The sequence below is a fragment of the Protopterus annectens genome, chromosome 1.part1 (genome assembly GCF_019279795.1).
Source record: "Protopterus annectens isolate FY-2018-M chromosome 1.part1, PAN1.0, whole genome shotgun sequence".
Classification (NCBI taxonomy): Eukaryota; Metazoa; Chordata; order Ceratodontiformes; family Protopteridae; genus Protopterus; species Protopterus annectens.
Window position 1 is genome coordinate 170,206,727 of NC_056726.1, and position 16,062 is coordinate 170,222,788.

Here is a 16,062-nt window from a genome sequence, read left to right on the forward strand (position 1 = left end):
TTTCCTTTTACACTTTATAGATACATTCACTGTTATCTGAGAAAGTGCAAGTGTTGCTTTGTGTTACAGACCATACCACTCAACCTTTTAGGGTAGGTATCTGGACAGATCATAACATAGTGGAGTTGCAATGACACATACATATGAACATATTTCAAAAATTGCTCTTACGCACATGGAAAGTTGCATAGTATTTGTGTTAACAAACATGTTGACATTTCTGCATCTCACAATTATAATGATAATCTGCAATACGCTGTTGTTGTCCCTGGTTTATAGGTCTTACTTTACTTTACATTACAATACTGATGTCAACTTAAAGCAGGACTGTATAGCTTGGAAGTGTGGTTTTCTAAACGGCAACCCTCTCTACTTTGTAATACTGGACTATTTTTTACCTTGCATACTAATGCATGCATACTCTTGCTTTACAATGGACAAATGCATACTCAATGTGATGCAAGTGTTTACCACAATAAGCTGTATTTTCTCTTAATGCTAAAATAACAATACTGTTTGGAACCATACATACCACTTGTGTCGCACATCCTTCTCATTCTTTCTTAATAAGTTCACTCATTCAGTAATCGATCCGCATTACCTTTGTAAAAAACAGAACATAACATAATACCATTAAGAATACCAATCCTGAACAAATGCAGCTGCTACCTCTTACAAGCAGTGCCTGTACATGATACTTACACATGTGTGGAATGTCGTCAGTCCTACATTCCTCGATTCAATGGTCAAGGGTATCCCTCTTCCTCATCCTGAGGTCTTAGTAGTGATTTCCACACTGTTTGCCTGTGCAGGGGATACAGGTAGCACTGGACAAATTCCAAACCAAACTATTCCATGCATCTGATTTGTAATTGGATCCATGATAGTGCTCCTGCAATAGCCAGGGACCATAATCATTCACTAGGAGTCCGACAAATACTTTGGACTCCTACACACCCCACCTTTGAGACCAAAATCTCTCCCTGAACACCAGCCATGTCTAATGCAGATGAAAACCAATCTATAATGACTTTTCCTGCCAATTCCAGTTATGACAGATACTGAGAATGCACACTGTTGGATTTTGAAACATTTGAAAATGGTGTACACTGCTTAGCATCTCACAAACACAGGCAATGTGTTTGCACGATGGGAACCAATAAAGTGAAGTTAATCAATACAGATATTACAATATAAGTACATAACTGACAATATTAGTGTGGCATTCATCAGGAAATTAATTATGATATAAGAAATACTAGGTCAATTGCTATAACTGAGGGTGACTATAATGTGAAGTGGGACACCACTGAAAAAAAGACAGATGTCTGCTGTATTAGAACCCTGGACCTTATCCATGGTAGCCCTACAGTCATAGCTGTTGTCAGTAGAAGGATGAAAGAATACATGTGTATGTTTAATTTCATTGATATCTAATGCAAGGTCACATTAGTAAAATACAAGTTGCAATACTTGTATCAGAACCCAGGACCATGTGAACTTCAGGCCAATGCTTAACACCTGCAGCCAAAGGAGAAGTTACATGAAAATCTACTACATTAATATTTAAACTGAGGTTCTCACTGTTACATGCAGTGCAATGGCGCTTAGTGGGTTTGCACTATGCAGACTGAGATTAAGACAAAGCATCCCAGGTCTACCTTTAGATGTCTGGGTCCCATCTGCTACCTGGGTGGTCCACTTATGTAGTTTGTGCACTACCGCTGTGCATGCAACTCAGGTGCTCATAGCTGAAGCTGTTTGTGCTATGCACATCAATGTACAAACAGTGGCTCCAAATATTCAGCTAAAAACAACTGATAATAGGCAGAAAATAAAATCAATGTATTACATACACAGTAGACTATCTTACTACACAGGAAATATGCCTACATAAGCCTATAATCCAGTTCACCATCCAGTGCACATGCAGAACACAGGATGGGTGCCTTAACCCTGTTTCACACATATACCTTTGTAGCAAGCATCAACAGTCACCCAGCACATAATCAAATTGAAAATAATGTACAGCCTTAATAAAATATTACACGTTACTTATACATGTAGTGAAATGTTTCACTTTTAAAACACTGTACTTACTGATTACACACTCTGTTATGATTTTTGCTTGCAAATATACAGCACTACTTTACATGTCTGTGTTCTTTGGTCATTCATCCGTTATCTGTCCAGTACTCTGGGACATACAGTGTGTATACCATTCTACATCATTGCATTTGCATTGTCAAAGCATATTAACTGGGAATAATATGATATGCAGCTGCCAGCTAAGGGAAGACAGGTTGGATGTCACAAACAAGCATTGTTCTTTTGGGGGTGGGGGAGCAAAGGTGTGTGTCTGCTATAGCATTAACAAGACTGTGCTGGTCTGGTTACTGTGCACTGGTATCTCTAATGCTTCCCTAGCACAAATGTGTAGTGATGTCAGAGGGTGGTTTTAGACTCCTAGGTAGTGAGTCAGTGTGCTATGACTTGTCTCATAGCCAGTGTAAGGACATACTGAGAATGCCTATGTCTGCCTACAACCATAACTGCTGTTGGTTCCTCCTCTGAGTCATCATCGGCCTGTGGCTGTGGTGACCTTCACATTGTCGGTAGGATGTGTTTCCTGTCCCTTTGATGATCCTGCTGCAGCTATTTCCACTATATTAACTTGGTAGCATAGCACATACTATGAGCATTGAGGGACACGTCAGTGGATTGTAATGGTGCCATTGGCCAGAGGTATGTAGGCACTGGCACTGTGACAGCAGTAGCTAAAAACATGCTATATGGCATTACAGATTAAACTGTGTGTCTCATTAAGGTGTTCGTCTGTGTGTGTGCACATTTCTGATGGGTTTCATCAGCCATGACTAGAGTGTATAGCATGCATCCACCCCTAATTGAGCCAGCAGTTGGGAGAGGTGGCACCTATGGAAGTAGTGTTAATTGCAAGGGTTGCCAGCACACATGTTCCAGATGATTCCCATGCCATTACACATGACTTGGCAGTTGTTTGAGTGATAGACCTTATGGGTAATGCAGACCCTACCATGTTCCCCAGGTGTCTTCTCATATGTACATGACTGCAGTGCATGGCACACATTACTGGAGGGTAGTGTGATATATGTTACAATTGTAGCATTCTTGTGACTCTCTCTTCAGAACATATGGTAAAATATATGTGCTCTCTGCCATGTTGTAGCATAGCATGCAGGAATGCCTGGAAGATCCTGGATGCTGATGCCTATGACACACCAAACATGTCCCCTGGTAGTCTGTTAAAGGTATCTGTGGCTAAGATACTAAGTTCAACACATACCTTAATTCAGACTGGGATGGGTTCCCTGTGTTTGGCTCTGTATCTGACTCAAGGCTGCCAGAGGTCCCACAATTCCTCTACTGTGTTGTTGGCCTGCAAAGTCTTCACCCTCTCTGCCTATGGCTGTTGGCAGCAGCATCGGCTTCAGCCTGTAGCACAGACAAGTGTATTTAAAAAGTAGCTGCTACTACAAGTCTGTCTGTACTTATGTTGTGTCTGTACTTCACTATTTTCTCACTCCACATACAAGAAAGGGCATGGAGTCTACATTGATGCCTTATATCTTGTTGAGTAGCATGATGGGATTGGTTGATTAGCATGCATTTCAGCAGTGTATGCTGCAGTTAGCATCTCTGAAGCACAATCAATTACTAATATACACCATTAGAAAAAGGCAAATGTGTAGCTAGGCAAACTAATGTGGATGAGAGTTATTTCATAAGTCAAACTGAGTTACACTTTTTTTTGGAGCAGTGTATTTCGACAGAGGAGTATTGCACTCCATCAGGTATGTATCCATTTTGTTACCTAAATAATGCATATGTTGGAATGTACTTAGGAATAATGTGAAATAAATTTGTATGCATTTGTCAGAACTGTACTCATGACATGAACTTGTTTTCTAGACATTTGAGAGGTACAGATGATGTAGAGTAGGCTGAAGGTATAACGCTGTGTGATGACTATGCACACATGTTTTATGGAAAGGTCCTTTGATAGCACTTCTAACATTTCACTGTTGTTTGGTTAGCACAATTGTTCCTTAAGCTACTGTTTTGTTTATGTGTGTGTGTGGGGGGGTGAGTTCCTGCTATGGCACAAACTAGAATGGACTGCTGGGTGGGTGAGCATAGTTGAGTATCTGTTATGGCACAAACAAGGATATGTTTCTCTTGCTACTCACCTTGTTTTGTAGCCTCCCTTGTTATTTTTTGACCACAGTTGAATCTTTAAATTGTAATCAAGTGGGGAATGCTGGCAGTCTTCCTTTACTGCTTTATCTGTAGGCAGTTTATTTGTACTTATGTGGTCTTTATATGTGTTATCATTATTTTGTCTTTCAGTAAACAATATGCCTGCTCACCACAGGCCCACATTTTTTGAGATAGAGAATGACCTCATAATTGAGGCATTATGCCAACATCATGCAGTCCTGATGTCCAGACGGTGGGCCAATATGTCAGAACATGCAGCTCTGTGGGACAAATTGGTATGAAACCTTAATGCAATTGGGTGACCCAGTCACAGCTATGAGCAGGTGCAACAGAGAGCCACATATATGATTCATGTTGTAAGGAGGGATGCAGCTGAAGTGGCACGTGATTGACAGATCAACAGTGGTGGGCCTGCAGCAGAACACCCTCTCACTGCCACAGAGGAATTCCTGCCAACATTGCTACATAAAACAGCTCTCAGCAATGCATTAGCCAATGCGTTCTGGACATGGGTGCCACTCCTGCATCTCAGGAAGAGCTTCCAGGTATGCTTTGTTAGATCATCAGTAGAATACTGCTGCATTCATTCTGTAATAGTGTATATATTTCATATGTGTGTCAGGTTGATTTTTTTGGTGGGGTTATTTAAGACAGGTGCAGTTTTAAGCTTACTTTGAGGTTGTCAGCCACATTCTTGATAAGACTGCATTTACTGTAGATATAGATGATTAAAAGTATTACCCCATTATACTGTTAAATGTGGTGCTGCTGCCATTACCTCTTCCTTTACTTTTTTCAGGACTGTCAGGAATTCACAGATATAGGGCTCCTGCAGTTGGTAAGCAGAATAAATTTATGTCAGTTGTTGTGTCTTTCAGCTTATCCTGGTTAGGGGTCACCACAGCGGATCTCCGGTCCGCTAATGTTTGGTAGTGGATTTTTACATGCTGAGTTACCAGCCCTGACGCACAACCTTCAACGAAGGCGCGCCCATTCACACATGCCTCCACACAGAAGATGGTCTAGCTGAGAATCGAACGCGACAACATCTTGCTGTGAGGCGACAATGCTACCGCAGCACCACTACCACGGGTGAGAATAAATACTGTACATATATTCCAACATATCTGCTAAAGGGTCCTCTCAGGCCTGCTGTATGTATTGCTGTACTGTCTGCATACTTGTCAGCTGAACAGATACTTGCTGAATGCACACGTTTGACTCATACTTCTGGTGCATATTTAAGATCATAGTTGATTGACTTGCAAATTACTGACAAGTCATTAATGATTGGAGACATAAAATAATGGCAGAGATCTCATATACAGACTGCATACCCTTCAGAAATGTCATGGTGAAGCAATACATGTTATTCTATCAACTTTCTAGGTTTATAAGAGCAATATGTCACAATGGTCCCAATTCTTGGGCCTTTGTTCATCCATTATTCATTGCTTTGTCCACATTTCTTGATCTAAGAGGTTGAGAGGTATAAATGTATATAATAGTGACAGCAGTGTAACTTGCTTATCATATATTGCAGCATAGTAGTTTAATTATTAAAGTATTCCTGTTTTCCTTCCTTTTATTACAGGTGAGCATGGAAGTGGTTCTGTGTCCCTGAGCCACCCAATGTCACTGTCTCATCAAACTCTGATGATGATGGTGGCCAAAGTGAAGCACAGCCGTGGGTTGCAGAGGCTGAATCTGACAACAGAGGTTGACATCCAGCAACCCCCCTCATTATCACCAGACATAGCCAGTATGCCTACGCATACCCAGTCTACTGAGGCCATACATATTGGACAGTTGGAGGGAAAGGACACTGACTGAAAAAGTGTGGCTACTGCGGCTTCAGTGACTGTTGACACTGGCCATAGCCAAACTGTTGGTGAGGTGCCATACAGGTGGATTGAAAGGGATGCTCGGAGGAGGACTGGTGTCCTTTCTCCACCCATTGCATTTGTCCCTTCATGTGTCATTCAACATGTATTTAGGGCCGTCATGGAGGCACAGGCATATTCAGAAAGGAACTCCAGAAGAATGCTGAGGGTTATAGATGCAGCACAGTCTGACATCCATGACTGCCTCCACTGTGTTGTTGATTCCCTGGATCAGTTAAATGACACTTTGGAAAGAGATGTGTCTGTGAGGAACTGCAGAGTATTTATCATAGAATGCACATTGTCTGTGATGAAACATCTGCTGGGAGGAAAATGTCAGTCTTGTGGGTGTAGGTCAGCAACTACATTTACTGAAAGACAATTTGGCCATGCCCGATCATGCTTCCGTAGTGGCAGTACATCCCCTGCTCCAGCAGGGATTGTGCTGTTCACACCAAGACATAGGCATGGCCCATAGCTGTCTGACATACAGACAAGTAGGGCTAGCACTGAGCTTGGATGTGTTCATGCAGACACTCACACACCAATGTCACATTGAGGGCACCTGCAGACACACACTCAAAATTTACATGGTCCATCTTGCCTGCTTACTCATACACCCACACTCACCAACTTTTTGTGTCAGCCTAGGCCTCCTGTACCTGCACACAACACCCTGTGCAAGTGACAATAACTGTGCCACATCCCTGTTGTCTAGCTTTTGAATTTAGGGATACTACAGCTATGTGTCTGATGCACCAGGTGACTATATTAATATGAATTCATTACCTCTATTTGTGCAGTTGAACTGATAATTGTACCTGTCAGTTAGATTGAACTTAGCCAGTTAGACAGTTACTACCATAATCATTTCTTTACTTTATAGTGGATGATTTTGTAAGGGTTGTAAAGTCAGACAATGAAATGTGCCTCAATAAAATATCTAACTTTCTCTTTAAGGATTGTTTAGTACAAACTTATGAGTGCACATCCAAAGTCAACCCATCAGATTCAGAGCTCAGGATTGTATGTCAACACTGAAGACAAATCTCATCAGAACAGTAATACAGTATAATGTTCGTTTTGCATGTACATCACTATAGGTTCCGAGGTTCATAGGATGTGACTAGGGTATTGATCTGATGGTGTTTAGAAGCATAGCCGTTATATCACAATAATAATATTCAGTGACAAATATAATGCATGGACAAGTTTTGTCTTGCAAGGAACACCCATGTCCAGGAGAGAAGCAGCAGTGATCCATGGCAGATAATGTTTTCACATCAAGTCATCCAGGCTGTGCTTAAACAGGTAATGGAGGTGCTCAGCTTGACATGGATTTGAAGTCTACTGCAGAGGAGTGACAAACTTTTAGAGATGTGTCTGTCTCTCTAGCATATCCTATGTATTTCATAGTGTACATTGAGGTTCCTGGAACAGGTAATTCTAGTCCCACAGGACTTATGGATGTGCAGCATTTTCATCCCATTTTGGCCACAGATAGCTCTGTAAGGCATATATAATCTGCCTCAAACCTATCTATATGATACTGCACACAGTAACAGCTACTTCAGTCTGCCCACAGAAGACATGTGTTGGAGACCCTGTGATCTTTTATTACTCAGAAATGTCTGAGGACTGTCAAGTTGGTACAGGTGTCTGGTACAATACATATGAAAGGGAGGATTATATTCATTAATACAGCTGATGAGGGATGAGTATAGGAGATTGATAACATATTTTGCTATTGATGTAATGCCTTTGCTAATCAGATGTAAGATGTAGAATGCCTTCCTCCACACAGTAGACCCAGGTTGAAGTCAACATGTGTTCCAAGGTCTATCAATACAGAATTGAGAAATAGTGTATTCTTGGTTATTTTATAATAAGTGGGAACATTTGTTATTACTACAGGGTATGCTGATGCATTTTTGTGCAGTTGATATAACACCCATGGCTTTGTCAGCAGTCATTAGTGCCACAAAGATGGTTTCCCACAGACCCTCTTTTGTTCTGGATTTCTGAGAAGTATATGTTAAACAAGAGGGGTCACAACACTGACACTTCTGTTACCACACAGGTGACAGGTCTGCTGCTTGAGGTGAAGTCTCCCATTGTGATTAAATGTTGTTAGTCTGTGATCCCATTTGCAAACCAACTGATAACATAGGATTTGATATTCACCTTGGTTAGTTTCTCACTGAAATTGAATGTTGGATTGTATTGAAGGCTTTGGTCATGTTACGATAGGATGTGTGCACATCTTTGACTGTATCTCTGTGGTCACAGTCTTGAATCTCACCAGGGTTTTGCAGCCACAAGCTACCCTTGAGAACACTTATCTGGAACACATCCAGTGTTTAAAGGTCACATGTCCTTGTATCTGAGAGGCTTGCCAAATTGTTTCCATTTCCTTACAGCAGAGATTGAATAAAGTTATAGGGACATGCCTGGCTAGGACCCATATTTAGATAGCTCAATCATGTCTGTGTTCATATATTTCATATAGTCACATCTCAAGTTGTGCATACCAACATGAAGTATGCTGGATTAAGAGTGGAACTTGTTGTTGAGAGAGACTTGATTGCATGTGTGCTGTGACCACCACCTCTGCCAGACAGCTGACACTAAACTTATCCTTGTTTAAGCTGGTGAGTGGGGCATCTGTACATCTAACTATACAGTCAACTATTATGAAGTCCTTTGGAATAGATGCCCATTGCCTTAAACACTTCTATGGTGAGACACTGGTGATAATATTTCTTATACGTATTGTCTGCTTTGGGTGTAGTGTTAGATGTAGCATGATTATGTTTTGGATGTGTCTGCTGTTTAGGTTGATTTGTGCAGAGTACCTCTGCACATGGTGGTTTGTGCTGAGTGCATATTATGAGTAGGAGTCACGGTGTGTGAGCGGACAACCTGTTTAGTATTGCCCTTCTGGAAGCAAGAGAGCACTGATTCCAGATTCCTACTATAGGTGGATCTCTTGAAAATTGTATTTCAGTGATGTAGGAGATACAGGCTTTTCAGCACATGAGGCATTATCTGCACTGAGTCAAAAAACTCATGTCAACTAGGCTAGTAGGGGAAACAGAGGGAAAATGATAGATGATAATGGGAGATTTGAACCTGGTATCTGCATAGAGAATGCAAAAAGGAGGGAGATATGTGATCTGACTGCTATTCTCAGGGGACTAACCTATGGGGTTATAGACAGACCAGTTGGCATAATGGTTAAGGTCTTCGCCTCCCATCCACAGGGTACAAGGTTCGATCCTGACCTCTGACCAATGCCTGTTTAGAGTTTGTACAGTCTCCCTGTGTTTCCATGGGGTTTCTCCCAAGTTCAAAAAACATGTTGAGTGTTTCCATCTCAAACTCACAAATGAATGGACAGCAGCACAGACTTGACATAGTGCCATACAGGGGAAAGTGTTGTACAGACCAAACGCTTTGGGCATCTACTGTGGTGTGCAGTATTCTCAAGATAGGAGAACATGGATCACAGACTGCACACCGTGGCAGGGCTAGCCAAATGATGGTGTAAAATATGGCTCCAAGTGATTTGGTCATGTTGACTAATGTCGCCAAAAAGTTACTAGTGATAAGGGGGTTGAGAACCTGGCCTACTCTGACCTACGCCAGGGACCCTTGCTAATGGTGTGAGGAGTATATGTGTCCCTATTGGCCAGTGTGTGGCCGCCATAAAGCTTTGCAGCCCTGGGTCAATAAGCTACTGGCTGGTTAGTGTCTAGCTGCCCAGCCTGGGCTACCTGGGATAGCTCTGTTGAGAGAAAGCTGGATGTAAAATCAACCAAAAACTGAGAATTGCTATGCTTAATGTAGATTCACTGACAGGACGCAGCATGGAAGTGGAGGACATGATGATACAGAGGAGTCTGAACATCCTAGAAATCCAAGAGACGAGATAGAAGGGCAGTGCAGCAATGCCACTTGGTTTGGAATCGACTCTACTACACAGGAGGGAGCCAGGCTAGAAATGGTTTAGGAATTGTGGTGAGAGAGGCTTCAGAAGGGAGTGAGGGATAGTATCAGAATTAATGACAGACTCATGGAAATCAGACTCCAGTGTATAGGGCAGTCTGCCTCACAGCAGGGTTGTGATAGTGAGGAAAAGAGTGCATTCAGACAGCAGTTGCAGGACCTACTAGATAAAGCAGGACAACATGAATTGGTGTTGATAATGGGTGACCTGAATGCACATATCGGGACAGACAGAACAGGATATGAGGATTGACTGGGTCCACATGGTTGGGAACCAGGAATAAAGAAGGAGAAGCCATTCTAGACTTCTGTATGGCAAATGGCTTGATAGCCAACAGACAGTCACAAGATCACATACAAGAGTGGGCGACATGCAACTTAGGTAGACTTCCTCCTAGTAAGGAAAAGGCGCTGGTGTAGAATCCATGATTGCAAAGTCATCCCCAGTGAAACAGGCAGCCCACAGCATAAACCACTAGTTGCCACAAGCAGTGGTCAGAGAAGGCTCTATGATCACCAGGCTAAAGATCTGGAAGTTGACTGGAGAGAAAGTACAAGAGTTCAAGGAATTACTCAGTGCTCTAGCACCCCAAGAAGAGGAGGAAATAGGTGGAGTTGAACAAGAATGGCAGCATCTAAAAACAGCATGTGTTAGGACTACAGAAAATATATGTGGAAATAAGGTACATAAGGAAAGCTGGCAGTGAAATGCAGAAGTCCAGGAAGTCATCAAAAGAAAGAAGGAATGCAGGAAGAAGTGGGAGATAGAAAAGACTGACCAAGCTAGGAAGGACTACTGGTTGGCTAACAAAGAAGCTAAGAAAGAAGTTGCAATAGCAAAGAATAGGGCATCGGAGGCACTCTACCAGCTTCTGGAAAGTGACTCAGTAAGTGGAACAAAGACTACATCAGGTTGCAAGGCAAAGACAGAAAGATAAAGAAGATAGTCAGACACCCTTCATAAGGGATGTCAGCAACAACCTGCTCACCAGTCCACATGACATCAAAAGCAGATGGAAGGAGTATTTCCAGCAGCTTCTGAATGAAGAAAACCCCACAGAAGCTGTACTGCCCCAGAAACAGCCTACAGAGAAGAAGAGGAGCACACCCTAGAAGAAGTAAGAACAGCACTAAGGAAAATGAAGTCAGGGAAAGCAGCAGGCTCAGATGAGGTCACAGCAGATATGATAAAGATGCTGGGAGAGATAGGGAAGAAATGGCTTCTCAGGGTACTAATACTGTGGAAGGAAAGGCGTAGCCCAGATGACTGGAGAATAAGTATGCCAGTGTACAAGAACAAAGGGGACATCCACAACCATGGGCTGTACAATGACATCAGTCTCCTATCACATTGCATGAAAGTTCTGGAGAGGGTGATTGATAAACAGATACACAGAGTAGTACAATGTAAGATGGGAGATGAGCAGTTTGGATTCAGATCAGGATCCGGCATGATTGACGCAATGTTTGCAGTGAGACAGATACATGAGAAAAGCTAGAGAAAAGGAGAGAGTCCAAATGGGCATTCCTAGACTTGGAGAAAGCATATGACAAGATCCCAAGAAATCTGGGCAGTACTGCTGTGGTTTGAAGTCTCAGAAACATTGGTAGAATTAGTGCAATTAAAGTAGAAAAAAACAACCCAGTCAGTGGTAAGTGAAACTATTCATCCATTGATCGGGATAATTAGAGGACAACAAACTCAATTGCACAATATTACCTGAAGTTTGTGAACTGAAATACCATGGAAGAAATAGTGCACCACCCCAAATGGTTATCTCATATTCCAGACCTGCTCCTCAACAATATGATTAAACAATGACTCAAGTACAAACAGTGTTCGGCCTCACAGGGGGTTCCCAGTAGGAGTGGGTGTACATCAGGGTTCAGCTCTGAGCCCACTGCTGTTCATACTGGTGATGGACTACATTAGCAAGCAGGTCAGAGGGGACAGATCAATAAAGTTGCTGTATGCAGATGATGTGGCATTACAGGCAGACTCTGAGCTAGAACTTCAGCAAAGGATAGCAGAATGAAATGCAAAACTGAAGGCATATGGGATGAAACTAAGCACATATAAGACAGTGTTAATGGCAGCAAATTGGGGAAATCAGAAGAAGCTGAGAATAGAGACAGAAGGGAAGATAGTGGAACAGGTAAATAGCTTCAAGTATCTGGGAGGGGTGGTTGAGGAGAAGGGAAGTCTGAATGAAGTGGTCAAAGCTAGGATCAGAGGAGCTACAGCCAACTGGCATAGAGTGACAGGTGTAGTCTATGACAGAATAATGCCAAAGAAGCCGAAAGTAAGGTGTACAAGACAGTGGTATGACCAGTACTACTGTATGATAGAGAAACCTGGGTAGAAAAGGCAGAACAGCTGAAGAAGCTAGAGGTGGTGAAAATGAAGTGCCTGAGAAGGGTGGTAGGATGCACACTGTGAGAAAGGAGAAGAAATGAAGACATAAGAGCAGAAGCCAAAGTAGCTCAGATTGCAGAAAAGATCAAAGAGAACAAATCACGGTGGTTTGGACACATATGCAGAAAAGCAAAAGACAATCTGGTGAGGAAGATTTGGGACAGATGTGAAGAAGGTAAGAGGAATTGAGGACATCCAGCAAAGATGTGGATGGATTGTGTGAAAGATCTGCGACAGTCAGACATGAGTGTTGAAGAAAGCAGAACTGTGGCACTGAATTGAGAGAGTTGGTGACAGTTAACATGATACCCCGACTCCATGTAGAAAAAATGGGAAAAGGGAGCTGCTACTATGATTCTGAACCTATGGGGTGTACAATAGGAGGTCCTTCATAAAGTGGATCAGTACTTCTATTAGTGATAGTTAAATGGTTAAATTGCTGTTTGTTATGTAACAGAGGTTCTGACTGCTAGATCTGCTCTGCTACATAGCAGCAGCCAATTGTATTTGAAAATAAGTGCATTGAGGTTTCTGCATGTATAAGGGAAAAGTGTTACAGCCTCTGCACACAATTCAGAACAAAGTATGTAATACAAAGACATACTGTTAAAGCTCAAAATGAGTCCAGAAACACTAACCTTCAGAGAGATACTCCTATTGTACACTCCTGCCACATGTGTATAGATGGGGATTCTCTAAACACAGATGTCATCATCTTCTTTTCGAGAGTACCATTAGGAGTCACCACAGCAGATCATCTGCTTCCATATCCACCTGACCTCTGCATTTTGCTGTGTCATATGAACAACCTGCATGTCTTTTGTCACAACATCCATAAACTTTGTCTTAGGCCTTCCTCTTTTCCTCTTACCTGGCAGCTCCATCCTTAGCATACTTCTCCCAATATACCCAGCATCACTCCACAGCACATGTCCAAACCAACACAATCTTACCACTCTAGCTTTGCCTCCAAACCATACAACCTGAGCTGACACTCTAATATACGGATTAATACTGCTGTCCATCCTCAGCACACCCAATGCAAATCTTAACACCTGGAACTCTGCCAACACCTGTTATGACTCCTGTCTTCTTGTCATTGCCACCATCTCCAACCCATATAACATAGATGGTCTCGCTACCATCTTATAGACCTTCCTTTTCACTCTTATTTGTACCTGTCTGTCAAAAATCACTCATGACACTCTTCTTCACCTACTCTACCCTACATGCACTCTCTTCTTTGGTCTATATTAGAACATCGATGTTTCAAAACTTCAAATGTTCTAATATCGAACCCTATGCAGCAAAAGCTTAAAATATCAAAGCAACAGAAAACCAAATGTTTTCCTAGGGAAAGAATTTGGTTGTCCATTTCTGTTGCTTCGGTATTTTCAGTGCTGTGGTGGAAAGTTACGGGTCGGGTTCAGGTAAGTGTGCGATTGTGTGGACGTGAGGGTTAGGTGAGTTAGGGTTAGGGAGCGGGTTAGGTATGTGTGCGATTGTGTGGATGTGAGGGTTAGGGTGGGTTAGGTGAGTTGGGGTTAGGGAGTGGGTGAGGTGAGTGAGCGATAATGATGGACCTTAGGGTTAAGGTAAGTGGATAGTTAGTGGTGTGTGTATAGTTTAGTGTAGGGTTAGGTGTAAGATTTTAGGTGTATGTGTTTGGATTGCTGCTTGTTTGGTGTGCTTGTGTTGTGTGTATGTGTTTTGGAACAGCGATTTTTTTCCCCTAGGAAAAAAAATCGCTGTTCTGACAGTTCAAACTTGTAAACTTTCGCTTACATGGGGTCGATTAATCACCGTTCGCTTTTTTAAGCAGTCAGTGATCTAATATAGACCCTTCTTCTTCACCTGTTCCACACTCACTGTTACTGTGAATTGTTGATCCCAAGTATTTCAAATCATATGCCTTTTTGAACTCTTCTCCCTACATCCTCACCATTCTTCTATCCTCCCTCTCATTCACACACATTTCTGCTTTGTCCTGCTGACCTTCATTCATCACCTCTGTAGAGCATATCTCCACCTCTCCAGGGTCTCCTAAACATGTTCCCTACTCTCAATATAGATCACAATATCATCTACAAACATCATAGTCCACAGGGACTTCTGTGTGATCTTATGTGTCAGCCTGGCCATCACCATTGCAAATAGATGTCATGATGTTTGGGTATACAATAAAAGGAATGTCACAGTTGTTGGTCTTATATAGGATAAGGTGATATCTACCTGTCTGCCAGGCCAGTGTGTGATCTTGGCCTGTTGTGATGAATACATATCCAATAATCTGATAGCACTGATAACATCAGCAGTGTTTGTTGGAGACATGAGGACAGTGTCCCATAGGCTGCTGCAAAATGCTCTATGTAATGTCCACCAACAACTCACACACATACACAGCTGACTGCAGTGAGAACAGAGCCCCTTCCCATCTATGTTTATAGACTACAAATCACAGTACTTAACACAGGTACCATGATACAAGTCTGAATTGAACACGACTGCAGGTGATCTTATAGTAGATGACATTCAGTTGGCCATGTGGTGGACAAGTGTTTGGAGGCCTGCTTTGACTGGATATTTGTGCAAGAACCAAAACAATGCAAAACCATGCCATTTGGGAAGTCAGTGTGGGATACACACTTCCATTCTTCTTTATGGAGACACACACACACCAAGTTGTCTGCAGTGGGGATAGAACCCCTACTTATCTAGGTTTATGGACTACAGATCACAGTACTTAACACACATGCCACAGCACAAGTCTGATTTTAACAGGATGCAGGTGATCTTACAATAGATGACATCAGCAGGACATGTGGCTGACCAGTGTTTGCAGGCCTGCTTGGAATGAATGTGTGTGCAAGCAGCAAAACAATGTAAAACCATGCCATTTGGGAAGTCAGATTGGGATACACACTTGCCTTGTTGTTTATGCACACACACGGTTGACTGCAGTAAGATTAGAACCCCTACCTATCTACATACAAGGACTACAGAACACAGTACTTAACACATGCACCATGGCACAAGTCTGCGTTATGTAAAACTGCAGGTGAACTTATACTAGATGACATAACCAAGCCATGTGTTGAACAACGGCTTGAGAGGCCTGCATAGTTACATTGCTTTTTGGTGTCATCTTGGGATAGTAGCCTAGCAGACGAATACTGTTAAGTAGCTTAGCTATGTAACAGTACCTTTATTCAGCATATTTGTTTGCCTTTGGATGAGCAAGCCTGTGAACACAACCAATTGACCCTGTCCATGAGGGAGTACACAACATTATATATTACAGCTTGTACAGTGTTGTAATATATGTGTGGAAAAAATCATGGAGACCCAGGGTTGTTGTGATTGTTGGTGTTGTTGCTGGTGGGGAAACAAATGGATGTATTGTCAATATACGTACATATACTTATATTGTGCCCTCAGTTTGTAATGTTTCCAGATGTAGTCTTAGGTGAGACATGGGGTCTGAGAATGATAGGG